This window comes from Leptonychotes weddellii, chromosome 4, assembly GCF_054177405.1.
Source record: "Leptonychotes weddellii isolate Sample4059 chromosome 4, ASM5417740v2, whole genome shotgun sequence".
In the NCBI taxonomy this organism is placed as follows: domain Eukaryota; kingdom Metazoa; phylum Chordata; class Mammalia; order Carnivora; family Phocidae; genus Leptonychotes; species Leptonychotes weddellii.
In genome coordinates this window covers 114,218,487-114,236,028 of record NC_138372.1, presented here as the reverse complement: position 1 = coordinate 114,236,028, position 17,542 = coordinate 114,218,487, and the positions used below count along the sequence as shown (strand labels likewise).

Here is a 17,542-nt window from a genome sequence, read left to right as displayed (position 1 = left end):
GTAAGACTGAGCATCTCTTTTTGTCATATAGACAAGAGATGATCATCTAAGAGGTTATCCAGACAGTCAAAAGCCACATCTGTCCAATTATCGACAGAACAGTTCAACGTTCCAGGGAAAAGCCTTTTTTAAAAATGTGAAATTTGTTTCTTTTATTATTTTTTTCTCTCTGGCTTTGAAAAGCTGTGCTTTGCTATAAACCTGAGGTTTGGTGAATTGAACCAATTTAATTTAAATACTTTGTGTTTAAGTATTTAGATCATGACATCTTAAAAGCTTTTTAGAACATCATTCGTTCACTTAGCAAACATTTATTGAATGCTTCACATGTGTCAGGGGCCGCTGTTGATGTAACTAAGATGTAGTCCTGCTTTTTCATCCATACGCTTTTCCATACAAACTATGTTCTTGGAAAGCATGGTGTCACTCACAGAATTTAAAAATTACTGGATATATGATACAAGAATTGGTTAAACTATCAACCAAGCTTAAAGAAAAAAAATAGAAATGTGGAATAAGGATGATTTCATTCATTAAATGGGGTCTGGAGTAGTCCAGGTGCTGACTTGGTCCCTGTAGGTCAACCATATCAGTCACGTGAGTCAAGCTCTCAGATCCCGTTTCCTTGTTCACATGATGGGGACTCCAGGTCATAGAGTTGTTGAAAAAAATTAAATTAGATGATATATATATATATATAGCACTTACTTGTACATGGCAGGTAGGTACTTAATAAACCTTAGCTGTTATTATTTGTATATTAGTAAATAAAACATAGGCATCTTTCTCAGTCATTTTGTTCTTTAAAAGAATGTTCTTTCTTTCTATGGCTAAATACAACATGAGCCCAAGAAGATTTAGATATGATCATTCAGGGTATAAAAAGGCATTGGAACATCAAGAGGATGTACTGGGAAGAGTACCGGTTTGGTAATTTTAGGACTTGAGTATCTGTCTCTGGAATAGGACTGCTGTTTAGTGGCTATGAATAATGATGGTATGCTGCCTTCATAACTTGTTTCTTAATCTGTAAAATGGGTCCAATTCTGCCTGTGTTACCTACTTCGTTCAAGGAGTTATGAAGATCAGATAAAGTAGGATTGTAAAAATGATTTGCAGTGGGTAATATGATAAATAAGTTACAGTTAAATAATGAGTTTTCCTGGGCTAGGGTACTGATTATTGGTGATTGACTGGAGAAAGATGTGATTGTGGTTTATAAGTACTTGAGGTAGAAATTACTTTTCAATTTATACAGAAATAAATGATAAGTTTGGAGGAAGTGTGGAGAAATAGAACACCTGGATTCTAGTTCTTCATAGTGCCTCAGATCAGCTCTATTTGCCTATGTGAATTATTTAACTCCCCGGTGTCTCTCTAAAAAAATTTGTATTTGAAAATAATTACCAAAAAACCCCACTGAGGTCTGTGGAGTTGAGCTAACTTATAGAAAAGTTGCAAGAATAATTTACTCAGGTTCATCTGTTGTTAACAATTTGCCCCAATTCCTTTATCAATTGCTCACTTGCTCTCTCTTCCCTCCTCACTGAAATATATATATAGATAAATATATATATATATATATATTTTTTTTCCCCCTTGAACTTGATGGCAGTAAGTTACATACATCATGGTCTTATACCCCTAAATATTTCTCAGTGTATATTACCTAAGAATGTTGCTCTATTTCTAATTCTTTAAAAGGAGCACCCATACTTAGTTGTGTGATGTGCTCCACAGGGTTGTCGAAATCAGCTAAATGTTTGACAGCACTGTGGAAAGTATAAATTGCTATATAAAATCAAAGGATGTTTATTTCCTAAATTGGGAAAAATCCAATTACATAGAACTTCAGAGGACTTACAAGTTGTGGTGGAGTGCAGACTGAGAAAGTGCATTGTGTATGTCTGCAACAAGCTGAAGATGAGAGCGAACTTTCGAGTCTCTGTGGTGAGTGAGAGAAACAACAAAGATGCTCTCACACTTGGCGACAGAACTTTTGAGTTATATTCCTCCTGCAAGGGCTTGAATCTTTATGCTGTTTTTTTTTTCTTTCACTTTAACTGTTTGCCATTCTGGGGTGGTATTTTTTGGTGGAGATGATGAGCATGTTCGAGAAGGCAGAACTAGAGCGCTGTAAGTAGTTTAGTTAGAGCTCAGCTTTACTTCTTCGGTCCTCCCTTTAAGTAGTGAACGTGACCTGTTTTATTTTCATTATAGACAACAGCTTGAAATACAAATAGGAAAAAGGAAAGCTCAACGTGCAAGCTTAGTTGAAGATAGTATGAACTAAGTTTTCTCATGAACCAAAGAAATCATTTTCCTAGAAACCCTTTTCAGCGTTTGCTGTCATAAGGTTTAGCTCTGTGACAAACAGGTAATTATTCTGCCACATTATCTTTACATTCTCAGCAGAATTCTCCCTTTCATCAGAAGTTGTAATACTGGTAAGTTTGATTTCTTTATAATTCCAACCAGATTTGTGATCACATTCTCCAGTGGAGTGAAATATGACCAATAACTTAAAAATATTTGTAAAAATACTGCTTTCCCACTCACATATTTCTTTCATTGCCCTGCAAATCATAATGGCTTCCTTTGGATACTTACAACAACAACAAAAAAAGGCAATCTAGAACACATTTTAGAAACAAAACTGTTTTTCAAAAAGTCAAAACCACACTTAAGTATTCTAAATTAATCTTTTATTTTGCATTTTTTAATTGTTATTTTTTGTAATACAACACGAAAAATATAAGTGAATGACTAAGAAATACATTTATAATCCAATAATGATTGATTTTACTTCCCTTATAGATAAATCAGTTTTAAACATAAATTATACAGATATATAGTGGTATACACTCGTGTAGTTTATTAAACTATGAAGAATATTGCTCTTAAACTTCTCTTGGGAAAATTCCAGTACCTGAGTAAGGATTTCAAATGTTTATTTCTCAATGAGGTGATGTTTCTGAGGAACAGCTCAACTAATGCAACAAGGTTTCCTTAATACTGAGAAAATGTGATATATTTTGAATCGCTTGAAGCACGGAGCAGTGAAATAGAAGTTAGAAGACATGAATTCTAATGCTGATTATTTCACTCACTGCCTCTTTAGAGTCAAGTTTGTCCTCTCTCAGATTCAGTTTTATGCGGTGCAGAAATAACGTATATGCTTTGCTTACCCCAATATTCCAATGATTTAGTTCAAGTAACGTTTTCCTCCAATGTTTTGAAGGAATAATGATTACTATTGTCATCATCATTTGGGTAGCATCCTTTTAGCATAGTTAGAACATGTTTCCACAAAGAAGGTTCTCTACACTAAAGCTACATAACTTTCATATGTAGCAACAGTGCTTGGGTATTTGTGTGAGAATGGATTTTCTGCAAGGAGTATACCTGAAAAATAAATGCTTTTTTTTTTTTTTTGGTATTTATTCCAGTCTCAAGAATTCTCTACAGTACCTGATTATTCATCACAGCACTCAGCAAGAGGGTCCATGGTCACAAACAGAGCTGGGCTCATATCTTCACATTCTTGTTAGGTCCTAATGTACAATTGACACATGAACTCCCTTTGGTCCTGGTAGAATTTCACTGACTTGCATTTCTTGGTGAAGCCTAGCTTGTAGAAGTTTCTCTGGTAAATATGAGTTTTGTGATTTTGGGTGGGTCTTTGAATAGCCTCCAGGCCTCAGTTTCCTGGATTTTACTTAGATGATCTCTAACGTATACCTCTAACATTCTGTGTTTCTATAGTAATTTATATATCTTTCCTGGAAAATCTATCCCTAATTCTAAAGTATTTTTAACAGCTACAAGAAAAAAGATCCAGTAGCTTTGACAGAATGTGTGTTAACTTCCTTTTTCTTTTGCGTAATTTAAAACCTGTCATCTGACTGGCTAATTGTCCTACAACTGAGAATTCAACGCCTAGCCAAAGAATTTTTACAATCAAATCCTACTACAAAATAAAAGAGAGAGAGAGAGAGAAAACCAGGATGATTTATTATGGAGTTTATAGGGCATTTTAATTGATGCTATGCTACAGGTAGTGAATATATTCATTCAGATGGCACAAGTCTATATATCTGTCACTATCTCTGAAATTCTTGTCTAGCCATAATTTTACAGGTCCTTAGAAACAGACTTGTCACAAACTCCTCAGTTCAGCTCTCAACAGAAATTAATTGATAACATAGAATCCTGAGTGGTTGGCATGTGAGTGACACCCAGCTCTACAATTTCACATCTAATCAAGGAAGATGGGAATTCTAGTTGGCCTATTGTCTATTTGAATCTGTTTCTGGATGGAATCCAGCTGGCTCAAATGCAGCCCTGGAAAGTGATGTGGGCAGAAGATGGAAAGACAAAAAAATTAAACCAGAGAACCAGCACATAAGAGAGTACCTTCCACATTATCCAAAGAATTGCCTGGTGTAGCTGTGGATTTGCTGCTGATAGTTTGCTAAAATTTCTCCATAACCAAAATGCAATTTTCTATCCCAACTGTCCTTAAAAATCTATGAAGAATAATGATAAATGCAAAATTGTACCTAATTAAGAGCTAAAATTAGATGACAAGATTTTAAGTGGTGAGCACCTATGAGAAGGAATAGTTCTATTATTGGAATAGTTAGGAAAAGAAAGTTCCAGGGACGGAATGGGGGTGATTTTTCTTCAAGAATGGGGTGAAATTTGGACATTCAGAAGCATGACGGGAAGACAGCCCCAGCCCAGAAAGCAGTATGAGCAAATGCTTAGTAGTAGAAGTAAGTGGCATAAATTCTAGAGCTGCTGCATCAGCTTTAGTGAAGAGCAGAAAGTGTAGACGTAAAGTGGGGTGGTTATAGTGGAGAAGATTATGCAGGTCCCTAAATGCTGATATCTTCTTTAGACTGGACGCTGTAGAAAATGGACAGATGGCTGTTTTAGGGTAATAGCAGGACATGGGGAAAGAGTGCTAGAGGACGGTCAGCTTAACGGTGGTGTGTAAGAAAAGTGGGAATAAGAAAAAGATAAAGAACAGAGCTCGATTTAGCATGAGGTGATGCAAAACTGGATTACAGTCCTTCCCCTTCCCCTCCTCCCCCCACCACACCTTTTGGTTTCAAGGAGAATGTTTTCTTTATTTAGGCTTGTTTTAAGGGAAGAGCAGAGTTTGCCAGTAAAGAATAATGTAATCTAGCTGAGGGGGGGGTAGGGGGTGTGGGGGTGGGGGAGGGCAAAATAAAGGCAAAGAGGTGGTGGGGGGCATGCTCCCGAAAGATTAGCTGATGTGTTCAGCATAACGATACTAATGGTAGCCAAGTTCTAGAATCCAGGTTTTTGATGTTTTTTCCACTGTACCATCCTAACTATAATACTACTGCATCATTCAGTGAATTTTATTTCATTGCGAGTAACTTATTACTTGCTCAGCATGAAATATGATTTACCTGAAGCCAATGAGGCAGTCCAGGGGTATATTCTAAGCTTCCACAGGGGTTATGACAGTGGCAGAAGCAATTGTAGGAACACCTCCAATTCCACTTCTGAGACTACAATAATGGTTGATCAGAATGGTAGATCAACAACGGATAGCTATTTTTGGAGCAAAATGGCTAATGAAAATAATAATTGTTATATATGAAACATATAGAATATTTTCTTTCTGTTTTTTGTTTTTATTTTGGTGTCAAAAAAGTGACTCTTACAGAACATATTTTGACTTCATTGATATTTTTCCCTCTTCCTCACCACTTAATCTTTTTTTTTTTCTTTTCTTTTTTTTACAAGGGCCACACTTCTATTCAAGACATCTTTGTCCCTCTGAGGTGGGTCTAGAAGTTGAACATGTAGGGGTAGATTCCTGAATTGAAATCAGAATTTAGATGGTCTAAATTTAAGAAATTTACGAATATCAGCTCATGTTCCATACCCCAATCTCCATGCAAGCACACTAGCCCACTGACCTAAGGGGGTACGAGATGAAGAGATCTGACCTGGTCGTAAGCTTGGCAGCAAAGCCCAACTTTTGTGCTTGCTGCAGATGACGTTTATTGATCTAACTATGGCACTTGTGTATTATATCTTTTCCCCTTGGTTCATTAAACTGGATGTCTCATGGAGTACCAATTAAATCATTAGCCATTAATAGCTTTCAAATATAAACTGGCTCATGCCAATTAGACCATCATGCATGGCAACCCTGAATAAGAAATGGATTACAGGTGCTGTTACTTAGGTTGGCATTTCTCCCATAGGAACCAGGGAATATGGTTCAGAAAACTCAGTTGAGTAAAACAAAACAGGCCAAAGTCTTCATTAAAAACTTGAATAGCACCCAAGTCTCTTTTGAGGAACCAGAATGCTGTCAAGTCTCCACAGGTCAATGCTATTCCCACAAATTTCTAGTAATAAGACTACATTTTAATTCCAATTCTTGCTGACTCAAGTAGTGCATTCTTTCAATCATGCTGCTCCCAACATCGAGTGCCAGAGTTTGCAATGGCAAATACAATCTTCTACTTGTAATAAAATTATACCTAATCCTGAAAACTATTCCTCGATTTAGTAAAAGGAAGTGACTAAAGCATTACTCTCCTATTTTGAAGAGGATCTTAACATGAAGTGTGGCTGAACAAATAAAATAAAATAAAAGGGTGAAGTGAGAGGGGATAGAAAGAAAAGTAAGGGGGTGGGGAAACCTTTCCCAAACCTTAAAATTAAGAATGATTTGTCTTTATAGTGAATGCAGAAGGGAGTGTCTGTATCATTTGTAAAACAAATCATTCATACATTCTGCAAAAGGATGTCCAACTCATCTCTTCTAAAGTAGAATCTGAAGTTTCATGAACAGAAGCAACTTAAATATTTCATTTCGCCTTGCCTCGAGACTCTCCTTAAATTATATGTCCCTCTCCACCAGCATTTTCTTAGTTGCAAGAAGAGAATTATAGGTATTCTAGAGAGAGAGTTTGTTATTCTGAGTTGAAAATTCATTACTTCCCCCCAGAGTTTAAGAACACTATTTTCTTAATCTGAGAGAAGATCTTTTTTATCTAAGGAAGATGTCATTAAAAAAGAAAACAGTTAAGGGACGCCTGGGTGCCTCAGTCAGTTAAGCGTCTGCCTTCAGCTCAGGTCATAATCTCAGGGTCCTGGGATCGAATCCCACAACGGGTTCCCTGCTCAGCGGGGAGCCTGCTTCTCACTCTGCCTCTCCCGCCTCATGCTCACTCTCTTTCTCTCTCTCTCTCAAAGAAATAAATAAAATCTTTTTTAAAAAGATAATTATGCATTCTATCTTATGTATCATCAGTGATCAGAAAATTCGATTTCATGTTTATATTATTGAGCATTTATATACACACATATATTTGCCATGTTTGTATTATAAAGTTATCCCAGGCATAGTTATTAATTTACAGATACCAGATAAACATTTGTTCCATAATGACCATTGTCACGTTGGAAATTTATGGTATACAGAATGAAATTTTACTTCCAGCACTCCCATTCTCCTTGGGTGGTGTCACCATCCCCCTGTTTGCTGGGTTTGATACTTCAGTGTCATTCTTGTGACTTGTCTTTCTTTTGTCCTCTATTTGACCGATCACCAAGTTGTTGACACTGTTATTTATTTCTTCATAACGTTTCTTACACCCATCCTTTCCTCATTCTCAACATTGCCATTGGGACTGGGCAAACTTTTTTTTTTTTTTTGGACTTTTGGTACCCTCCCAATTGTCTTGTTCTCTCTCTCTCTCTCTCTCTTAATCTCTCTCTCCCCATTCCTGAAAAACCTACTGCTTAAACTTCCTAAAGCATCTGTTTAAAGTCCAACCTGTCTACTTGATGTGTCAGAACACTCTAGAGTTCAGCCTAATGTAGCTCTCACATGACATGCTTAAGACAGAAAAGGGTGCAGAGTAGAGGCATTAGAGGACCACACTCCTTCTCCTCCTCCTTGCTCTTCTCTTCTTCTATCACTCCTCTTTCCTCCTTTTCTCCCTTCCTTTCTTCCTTCTCCTCTTTGCCTAGTGACTGCCTTCATTGTATTCCCAAAGTGCATCTATGCAAGTGCGCTGGTTCAAAAATGCTGTGTCTTTTTTTTTTAAATGTTTTCCTTTATTTATTTATTTTTTTAAAGATTTTATTTATTTATTTATTGGAGAGAGAGAAATAGCATGAGAGGGGAGAGGGTCAGAGGGAGAAGCAGGCTCCCCGCTGAGCCAGGAGTCCGATGTGGGACTTGATCCCAGGACTCCGGGATCATGACCTGAGCCGAAGGCAGTCGCTTAACCAACTGAGCCACCCAGGTGCCCCAAAAATGCTGTGTCTTAATGTGAAATTGACAGACCTGGCTTAAGTTCAAGTCCTCACCCAAGCGGAGCTTTCCACCATCTTGGAAAAAGATATAGCTGTGGGAGCGCTTACTGTGGTCTACGCCCTGTGTTAAGCATCTTACTTTGATTATCTCACTTAACCTTTATAACAACCCTTTTTGGTAACCATATCTCCATTTTATAGAGAAGGAAGCTGAGTGAAAGTGAGGGTAAATAAACTGGCTCCACACAGTTTGTAAAGATGGAGATGACAAAGTCTGGCCCAGCTCAGGTTCCTGCTCCTCCAATAGGGGGCTCTGTTGACGTCCTTTATATTTAATTAGAACAAATAATTGATACTTAACCACCACATTCTTTGCATTACTACTAAACAATTGTTTGTGTGCATGTCTTCTCCTCACAGCTAGGCTGGATATTCCTTCAGGGCACGGATGGTGTCCTATATTGTTTTGTATTCCTCTGCACACTGGGATAGAAATACACGGGAAGCTCTCAAATACATATGGAATTAACAAATTAACAATCGATGGAGCTCTCTTAAGCTCGTTCCTTTCGGCTCCGATTCTATTTAGAAGGCACATCGTGGCTATTCCTTAGGGCATTAGCGCAACTGCTAAAAAGTCATTTCAAGGGCGCCTGGGTGGTTCAGTTGGTTAAGCGACTGCCTTCGGCTCAGGTCATGATCCTGGAGTCCCGGGATCGAGTCCCGCATCGGGCTCCCTGCTCGGCAGGGAGTCTGCTTCTCCCTCTGACCCTCCCCCCTCTCATGTGCTCTCTCTCTCTCAAATAAATAAATAAAATCTTAATAAGAAAAAAAAAGTCATTTCAACTGCTTGGTATTGAGTATATCCCCCCAATCTTTTTTACTAAATATAGATATTATATATGAAAAAGATGGTGACAACACATGTGAGGCGTCTAGGGGTCTCAAATAACAAATATTACATCACCTATGCTTTTATTCATCTGCTCTATTCAGAACACTTTTCTTTCTCTAAGCAGCATAAAGCTCTCAAGAGAAAAAAAAAAAAAGGAGCACGTGACTTGCAGGGGCCGCTTTGCTGGGATGCACTTCTTATACGTGAAAGTTAAAAGCCGAAGTTTCAAGAATATCTGGACGCAATGCCAAGCACATCTGTTTGCTCAGAACTTCTATTCAGGGGAAGATTGATTATTGGCAGGTGAAGGTTAAGAGGGAAGCTTTAAACTGGCAGGAAGTCTATTCAGAGGACATGTTATATTATAGAAAGGTGATTTTGGTGCTAAGCCATATTAGTGATACGAGTTTGAAGATAATATCCACAGGTGCACGCTTCTAAATTAATTTAATAAATGCACACTTGGCATGCAGTTAATCTTTTCTCACCATGACTCTGGTATCGCTAGTATCTTATAAGAGTCTAACTTTCAGTTTTATTTTAAATTAATATAGCAGGTCTTACAACAACATGCCTGAGCCATAACAACACACCACGAAACTGGACAACAGACAAAGCTCTCTGCAATTCTGATTTCTATTTTATCCGTTAGGAGTGTTCTATTATTGCTCAGAAAAGTGGGACAACTCTTAGGCTTGGTATGGTTTGGGCTTCTTTCATCAAGCGATTCAGAAGGATTCTCCTGAGTTCTTGAGACAAAGTGATTTTCAGTTTTTTATGAAGGGAAAAAGTTCATAGAGTATTAGCTCTATTTGCAGATGGGAAAAACTGTAACACAAAGTCATACTAGCTCAGGGTTTCAGTTAATTGTAGCAACAGCACTAGTATCTAGGAAGAGCAATCTGTGGCTGAACTGAAGATCTGGGCAATGCCAGCAAAAAAAAAAAAAAAAAAGAAGGAGAAGCAGCAGTAGCAGAAATACGTGAAGGTCTATAAAGACCTCTATCAGAGCCAATGGCTTAAGAACAGAAAATTCAATTATTGTAGTTTTATAACATGCTTGGGTGTGTGATAAAACAAGTCCCCTCCCCATCTTACTATGGTCTTCTTCTCTTACAAAAATGTCGAGGCTTGCTCATGAGTTTATTACCCAGATGAACTTTAGAATCCTTATTTTACATTCAAGCAGAGTCATCTGGGCTCTTACCAGTCCCCCAACTCTGCTCCCACTGCCAGTCATCTCACCTTGTGTGAAAATGTCATTAGTATTACACAAAATGTGGAGATTAATTTTGGGACACTTTACTTCTTACAGTGAGTCTTTTTTTTTTTTTTTTTTTTTTTTACCCAGAAATATGGTGTTCATTTATTCTGTATGGCATTTTAATATCCATCTCCCCCACTACATTTAATAGTGGTGTGTCCGAGTCCCTTGGATTCACATTTTCAAAAAATGCAGAAATAGTGTCTCACAGATTTGTAGCTCTGCAGTTAAAAAGAAAATCGGAGTATAAGGAAAAGTTTTACCTTTGAGGGTGAAGTGGAGAGCTACATTTTATTTATTTAATTTTTAATTAACCAGGCTTAACAGATGATTGTGCAGTAGTACAAGGATCACGTATTTTGAGGGCAAAGAGAGCGCATTTAGTTGCTGTAGCTGAGGGGAGGTGGGGCAACATAACTGTCAATGAAGGTTCTCTAGACATGTTTGCTGGGGGGAGGGGGGATCTCCAGAAATACTGCCCTTTATCCTAGAGGAGTTCCAGTTTCTTTCCGCTCCCTGGCCTGGGGCAGGTGCAGACCAGATGACCAGGATTGGAAAGAATATCCTTTGATCTGTCCCAAGATTCTGAAGACTGCAATTGAATGACGGTGTCCACGGACATGTTTGTGAGGTGGCACTCAGTGCTTTGTGAGATCATTTCTCAGCTGGCTGCCCTTCTGGGGAAAGGGCACAGAGAGAAGGCTCAGTGTGTGATGGTGGGTGCAGAGTTCGGGAACAGAAGAGAGCTCAGGCTAATTGCTTTCAGCTTTTTTGTGAAATTTGGTTTGGAGGTGAAGGACGGCGAAGGTCCAAGCCCCTTGTTTTGTCTAAATGGTATCTCGCTTTACCAACTACTTCTGGAAGCCTGACCTGACTCCTACAATGTTTTGCCAAGTTATTATTTCTTTCTAAATAGTGGGCCCGAAGGAAGGAAGAGGAACACATGACCCTGTGGTGAATTCAGCTCCTTGCTGGGGTCCACTGCTCCATCCCTTTGTTTCCCCCAGTGCTGCAGCCCAGTGCCTGCTCTTTATGATCCTTTAGCGCAGGACCCAGGACTCTGCTCCTCCCTGCGAAGTGTATTCAACTGTCACCATTGTCCCCACAGATCCATTAACTCAGTTGCTCCAAACTCCTAATGCCAAAAGCGGCCACCTCCTCCACCTCCCTCTCCCACTCCCTCTCCCCTCCCTCCCTTTCCCCTCCTTCCCCATCTCTCCCCAAGTCCACCAATCTCACTCTCTTGAGCTCCCTTCCCCTACCCCTGCCTTTGGTGGCAAAAAAGGAAAGACACACCATAAATACATGAAATTAGTGACTTACATAACTGAGGTGAACACAGTCATGCATCCTGGATCTGTATCTATACTTACCAACCTTCCTTCTCTCCCATCTATTGCACATGCGCCAAGCTAGGTGCTTTACGTGTTTTCTTCACAACATCCTCAAGGTAAAGAATTCTGTCTCTGTCAGGGGCCTGAACGGTAAGTCACCTGTCCGAGGCCACTCAGCTACAGAGAGGTGGTCCCTGGATTAGAACACAACTCTGTCTGAACCCAAAGACTGTACTCGCCTGCTTCCAAAATCATGGTTGAAATTTTATACCATAAGGGGCAGCCAATAGCTGTAATTTCTACCATAGTTACAGAAAGCTGAAATAGATGGAGATCTGTCATTATAATACTCAAACTTAATTTGGGGCAATAATTCCACATTCTGTTTAAGTGGAATTTTTTCTAAGCTACCCCAAAATACAACCAATCAGGGGTCATCTTTTTTTCTTCTTTTCTCTCGTGGGTGGAGATGGCCATTAAGAGCTGGCAAATAGGTCTAAAGTGGGGTAACCAGAGAGTAAAGTGCCTTGCATGTTTGAATGTCCCTGTGAGCTAGTCAACACACACTTATTAGTATCTTCCATGGGAAAGAAAAGTGGACCAAGCCACTCCCTGTCTCAGGAGACTTCACCCTACCCGAAGAGTCAAGGGATAAAATGGCAAAGTAGAAAACATCATAAGAAGAAGGCGAATGCACCAAGTGCAACCCATGGATCACTAATGGTCAGCTTCAAGGGAAGGAAAACATTGTGAGATGTGGTGGTTGGGGGTGGCTTCTCGGAGGAGATGGGACTTAAGTGGACATTTTGAAGGATGAGTTTAGAGAGGTGAGGAATGTTCCACACACAGCCTCACAAACGTAGAACCAGAAGGAAGGGTGCCCACGAGGACAGACTCTCGTTTCGTATACAAGCTAGAAAACTGGAGTGGTTGGGTTCAGAGAAGAGACCAGGAGGGGGTGGGAGCCAGAGAGGCCACCTGGGCTTCAGGGAACAAGAGACTTGGGCTATTGTGTTGATTTGGTGGAAGACACGGTTGGAGAGTTGGGACCAAATAACAGATGGCCAGCATGTCATGTGAACTGCACTCTGTGGGTAATGACGGCCCACGTAGTAGGAATTCTCAGGTCAGAAATGCTTTGATGGAAGCAGAGTTCTAGGAAGCTCAGTCTGCAGGGGTGGACAGAAGAGGGAAATGGAGGCAAGCGGACCTGCTAGAAGGCTGTCGTAATGACCCACATGTGACGCGATCCTTCTGGAGCGGTGGCTGTAGGCCAGATATGAGAGATGTTCTAAAGGAAGGACTCACGGAATTTGATGACACATTAGCTATGGGGGTGACGAGGATATTAGAGAGAAAAAAAAGAGCTAACAGGCTAATTCTCCTCCTTCCCAACATATTGAGATAGAATTGAAAATACTTTAAATAGGAAACACATTTCAGAAATACTTTTTCCAAAAATATCTTCTTTCAAATGCCCCCCTCCCCCACCCCCCGCCCAGGGATCTAACCTAAAGTAAAGGTAAATTTACCATATGACCATAGAATTAATTTCATACATGAGCTTCTTTTCCCTCAAAGTCAATAATGATGCTAAAAATAATAATCTATTTAGAGTCCGCACCTTAAACATTTTAATCCCCTTAAACGTACTCCACGCTCTCTACACAAAAATATTGTACAAGGGAAAAAGAACCAGATGTCCTGACCTGACCCACCGGTTGGCCTCATCCACATGGCAATAGTTGGAGAAAACTCAATACTGAGTGTCACAAATCTTGCTTTATGGATTCGTAAAGAGTAAACCATTTTAAATCTAAAATACAAAAGCCTGCAACCCCCATGCATTCCCACATGGACATACAGTCAGGAAAGGAAATGCAAAGTGTCACCCTTGACACTTGTCTCTACTATTAACTACCACAATAGAAAGGACCACAACAGTCTGCCCGAAGCCACATAAATTTTCTTAGAAGGAAACAGAGAAGAGCCCCCTTAATTCTTTGATGAAGGTTCCCACTCATAAGCTAGCACGAGGTCAGTGAATATTTGGATTCATGTATTTTAGTTTTCCACTCCGCCATAAAAGTGGATTTTGCGACTTACTGAATTGAGCTTTCAGATGGCTTTTCGCCTCTGAGATAGCTCACTGCGTGCCCAGATAGCAGGACGCATCCACAGTGCAAATGGAGATCTGCACTCCCGGTTATTTTCCCTTCACCGGGAGGACCAGCCTTGGCGCTCAAACACTTTTCCAGCTGTTGGGATACTGATGGGAACTTCATGTGTGTTACCAGCTCAAGTGCTGTCAGGAAGAAACCAAATGTCAAACGGAGGTATGTAGAAGTCACCATAAATACGTCTCCGAATGTTTACCATCTGGAACCGTCGATTTAGATTTTGACAAGCAACTGGAATTGCCCTGTGGGCACTGTCTTTTAAGCAGAGCCTTTTAGTTGTGCTCAGTAACTTCATACTACTTTAGCCTTGCAGGGGGAGGGATGACACACCCCTTTGCCTTCTCAAGGTGTGAATTTATTATTTCTCAACCCTTCCTTTTTTGGCTCCATCCTGCCTAATCCTGCATACAATGGATTTTGTGTGGGGAGATGGGGGGTGGGGAGGGGGGTGGAATTCTCCCAGATTGTCAAAATCCTGGGCAGGCAGCCTGGTGGTCAGTCTGCAACATGAATGACATCTGCTGTGGGGCTCCCACAGCTAAACGGAGCTTGGCTTTGTTAGATGCCATCACACCGCATCTCCGTCCTGTGAGGAGAAACTTTATTTTCTTCCGAAATAATTCTGTGAGAGTGAAACATGGCCTGGGTGGTCAGCACGGTACCTGCTACCTGTTGTGCTTGGAGTCCCAATCCTAACAGAACCCGGGATATGAGTTTGCCTTTCTGTCTTTATTTTTTTAAGCCCCAGTTCCATTGTAAAGCCATAGTGGAATGACCGGAATTCCAGAAGACTTCAGCTTATGAACTTAGTCCTATTTGGGTTATGTAATATTGGGAATCGGATAACACTCGGACGTAATAACTGCCTGGTTATTTATGAGGAGACTTTCTCATCGAAGGCTTTGAGACTATAACCAGAGAACACTGTGAATCGCAACTAAACACCATACTGAAATATTGCTTTAATCATAACTTTTTACAGAGAAGATGAAAAAATATCAACTGTCTGGCTGCGAGAAAAAATGTATACTACAAGTGGAAACGTAATTTTACAGGCATCGTTATGCAGTTGCATACAAAATACACAAAGCTCTAGCCATATATCCTGTTGTTCAGCCTATTAAACAGCTCCTATTTCAGAATAGCTTCTACACAGTTTTATTCATCGAATTTCTCACCTGCAAAGGGTAAGGACAGTGTTGGGTTTCTCTACCGAATGTGAGAGCCCAGTAGGAGCAAGAAATCCTGAGCACCACAGGTGTATGAACATGGGTGTAGGAGGGCAAGTCTGTCAGGGGGCCAAAGAAGTAACTCACTGACTCACCCAGCTCGACCAAAAATTTGAAAAATGAAGATTTTGGTTTTTGATCCCTGTGCAAACAAGGCATCGGTTTGAAAGGCCTTCTTTGTATCACAGATTAAGCGTAGTATATGCACCCCATTGTTACACTCAGTTCAACGTAATTTTGGTGGGTGCTGCCGGCAGAGTGGTTACGGCACCAGCTACGCGCAGATATGATGACAGCTCATTTTATGTTGCTCAGGCACCGGATGACCATTAATTTCCAATGACTAATTTATAATTAAAACTTTTTTTTTTTAAATGTTTGTTTATAACCCAGCCAGAAAATCTATTTCCATTTAATTAACACTTCAGGTAGCCTGTTTAAAACCTATAAATGTAGTGACTTTAATGATCCATTACAGAGATGCGACTTTAGTTTTCAATGACTTGTAAAACTTTCACACACAGATCTGCAAATGAATTACCTCCATCAGCTCCCTGCAGCTGCAAGAGGATAAACTCCGTTAAAGAGCATTTTCCTACTTCCTCCTTTTCTGCTTTTCTTCTAGCTCTAAGCATTTTTGTTTTTAAAGCCGATCTATCAGCTGCTCAGAGGGCAGCTTCTTCTCTTAAGGAGTTTTCAATATCCAAATTTTGCTAGAAACCCTTGGGTCCATCATAAATCAGACATAATGCACATTTAAAAAATCGGTTAAGAAAGCATTTCCATCCCTGCCAGCAACTCAGAAATAGACTCCTAAGAGGATCTTTATAAACTGAGTGGCAAAATGCAGCAGTTTGGAGAGTGAATTTTAATTCTGAAAGCTAAAATAAAGGCTTTCTTGGCCTGATCCATCCTTTATGAACAATTTATAGCTCCTGTTTTGGGTAGGTGACGAGACTATTAAAGCGTACAAATACCGCTCCAAAAGACATTCTCCTAGCTACACCTTCAAGAGCAAGGCATGAGGAGTGTTAGTTCTATAAAGACAGCCAAGCACCAAGCTATGTTCACTGTTATCTGTCCACCATACAATAGCAGCATTGATAGGATTGCAACAACTGGCTTTGACAAGTGTGCTGCGCTAGCATTCCATTCAAAACTATGTTAAGGGAGAGAGAGGGAGAGAGAGAGAGAAGCGTTCAGTGTCTTTTACTTTACCTGAAAAAACTGCCTTTCTTGTGGCTGCAGAAAATGAATTCCTCCTCTTCTTCTTCCAAAAGCAAAGTAGTTTCCTTGCCTGCCGCTCTCACTTGGAGGAGACCACACAGCTCCAGCAAGGCAGGCTTCCTGCTCCTAATCCCCACTCGAATGTGATGACACACACTAACCCCAACCATCTGGTGAAACACGTCCTCAAGCACTCAGCACAGTGGTGTCTCAAGACGGGCTGCCCAATCCAATTGCTGGGGCTGGGTGTCTCTCACCGACTGGAGGCTGAGGGCAGGACTGAAACTGGAGGTCTGAGAACTCTCAGTCAAGTAACCTGAGATTTCAGAGAGAAAGGACGGCTATAAAGAGAGGAGAAGTGGGAGGTGCTAAAGAGAAGGTGGAGGGAATGAATTATTCTGGTGGCCAGTTGTGCGTTACTTTTCACAACTCCTTGTGCTCCCCGGGGACGACTGGGACCCTCCGAGGGATGCACAGAAACACTAAAAATCTTTTCCTGCCAACCTGGGGAGGGCAATCTTCCCAGCGAGGCACCCCCCCAACACACACACATACACATACACCACCACCACCCCCAGGAGATAAAAGATTCATCCTGACATACTGATAACGTGTTAATGTAGGAGTAGTTTGCACTGAAATGTGACATCTACATTTGGAGATCTAAACTCCTACCTTCCTTTGATTAGATCATGGCTGCCTCCAACATTCCAGGAAGAAAGGCGGTGGGGGCACAGCTAAGAGCAGAAACTGATCTATTCCCACATACAGCTCTTCACTGTTTGCCACAGGCTGAACTTCAGAAATAGTCAATGAAAATCATTTTAGTTTCTCCTCATGTAAAATAGCACACACTCCCACAGATAAAGGTGGCTTTTTTAATCACTTGCTGCTTTCACAGACATCTCTTTGTAAAAGCTCTTGGTACCAGAGGGCTGCACTCTGTCATTGATTATTTTTATTGGCTTCTAGTTAATTGCACTTATAATGTCCATATAGCTCAAACAGCTCATTAACAATTTTGCTTTGAAATGTTTTCAATTTTTGGTCATTTTAATACCTCCTTCTTATGTGCATGTCTTTCTTTCTTTCCT

The 17,542-nt window shown here is 40.2% G+C and overlaps 1 protein-coding gene across 4 annotated transcripts in view; it reads right to left on the bottom strand.

Annotated features, from left to right (window-relative positions):
• Window positions 1-16,776, bottom strand: part of SULF1 (sulfatase 1) — a 176,555-nt gene extending 159,779 nt beyond the window's left edge. For 2 of the 4 annotated variants that reach the window (XM_081816089.1, XM_081816091.1), the window contains exon 1: window positions 16,440-16,774. The gene's annotated coding sequence lies outside the window, so the exon portion shown is untranslated. Of the gene's footprint in view, window positions 1-16,439 lie in introns of all 4 variants that reach the window. The other 2 variants (XM_081816094.1, XM_031026344.2) reach the window with 2 other exon arrangements.
• Between the last annotated feature and the right edge of the window lie 766 nt (window positions 16,777-17,542).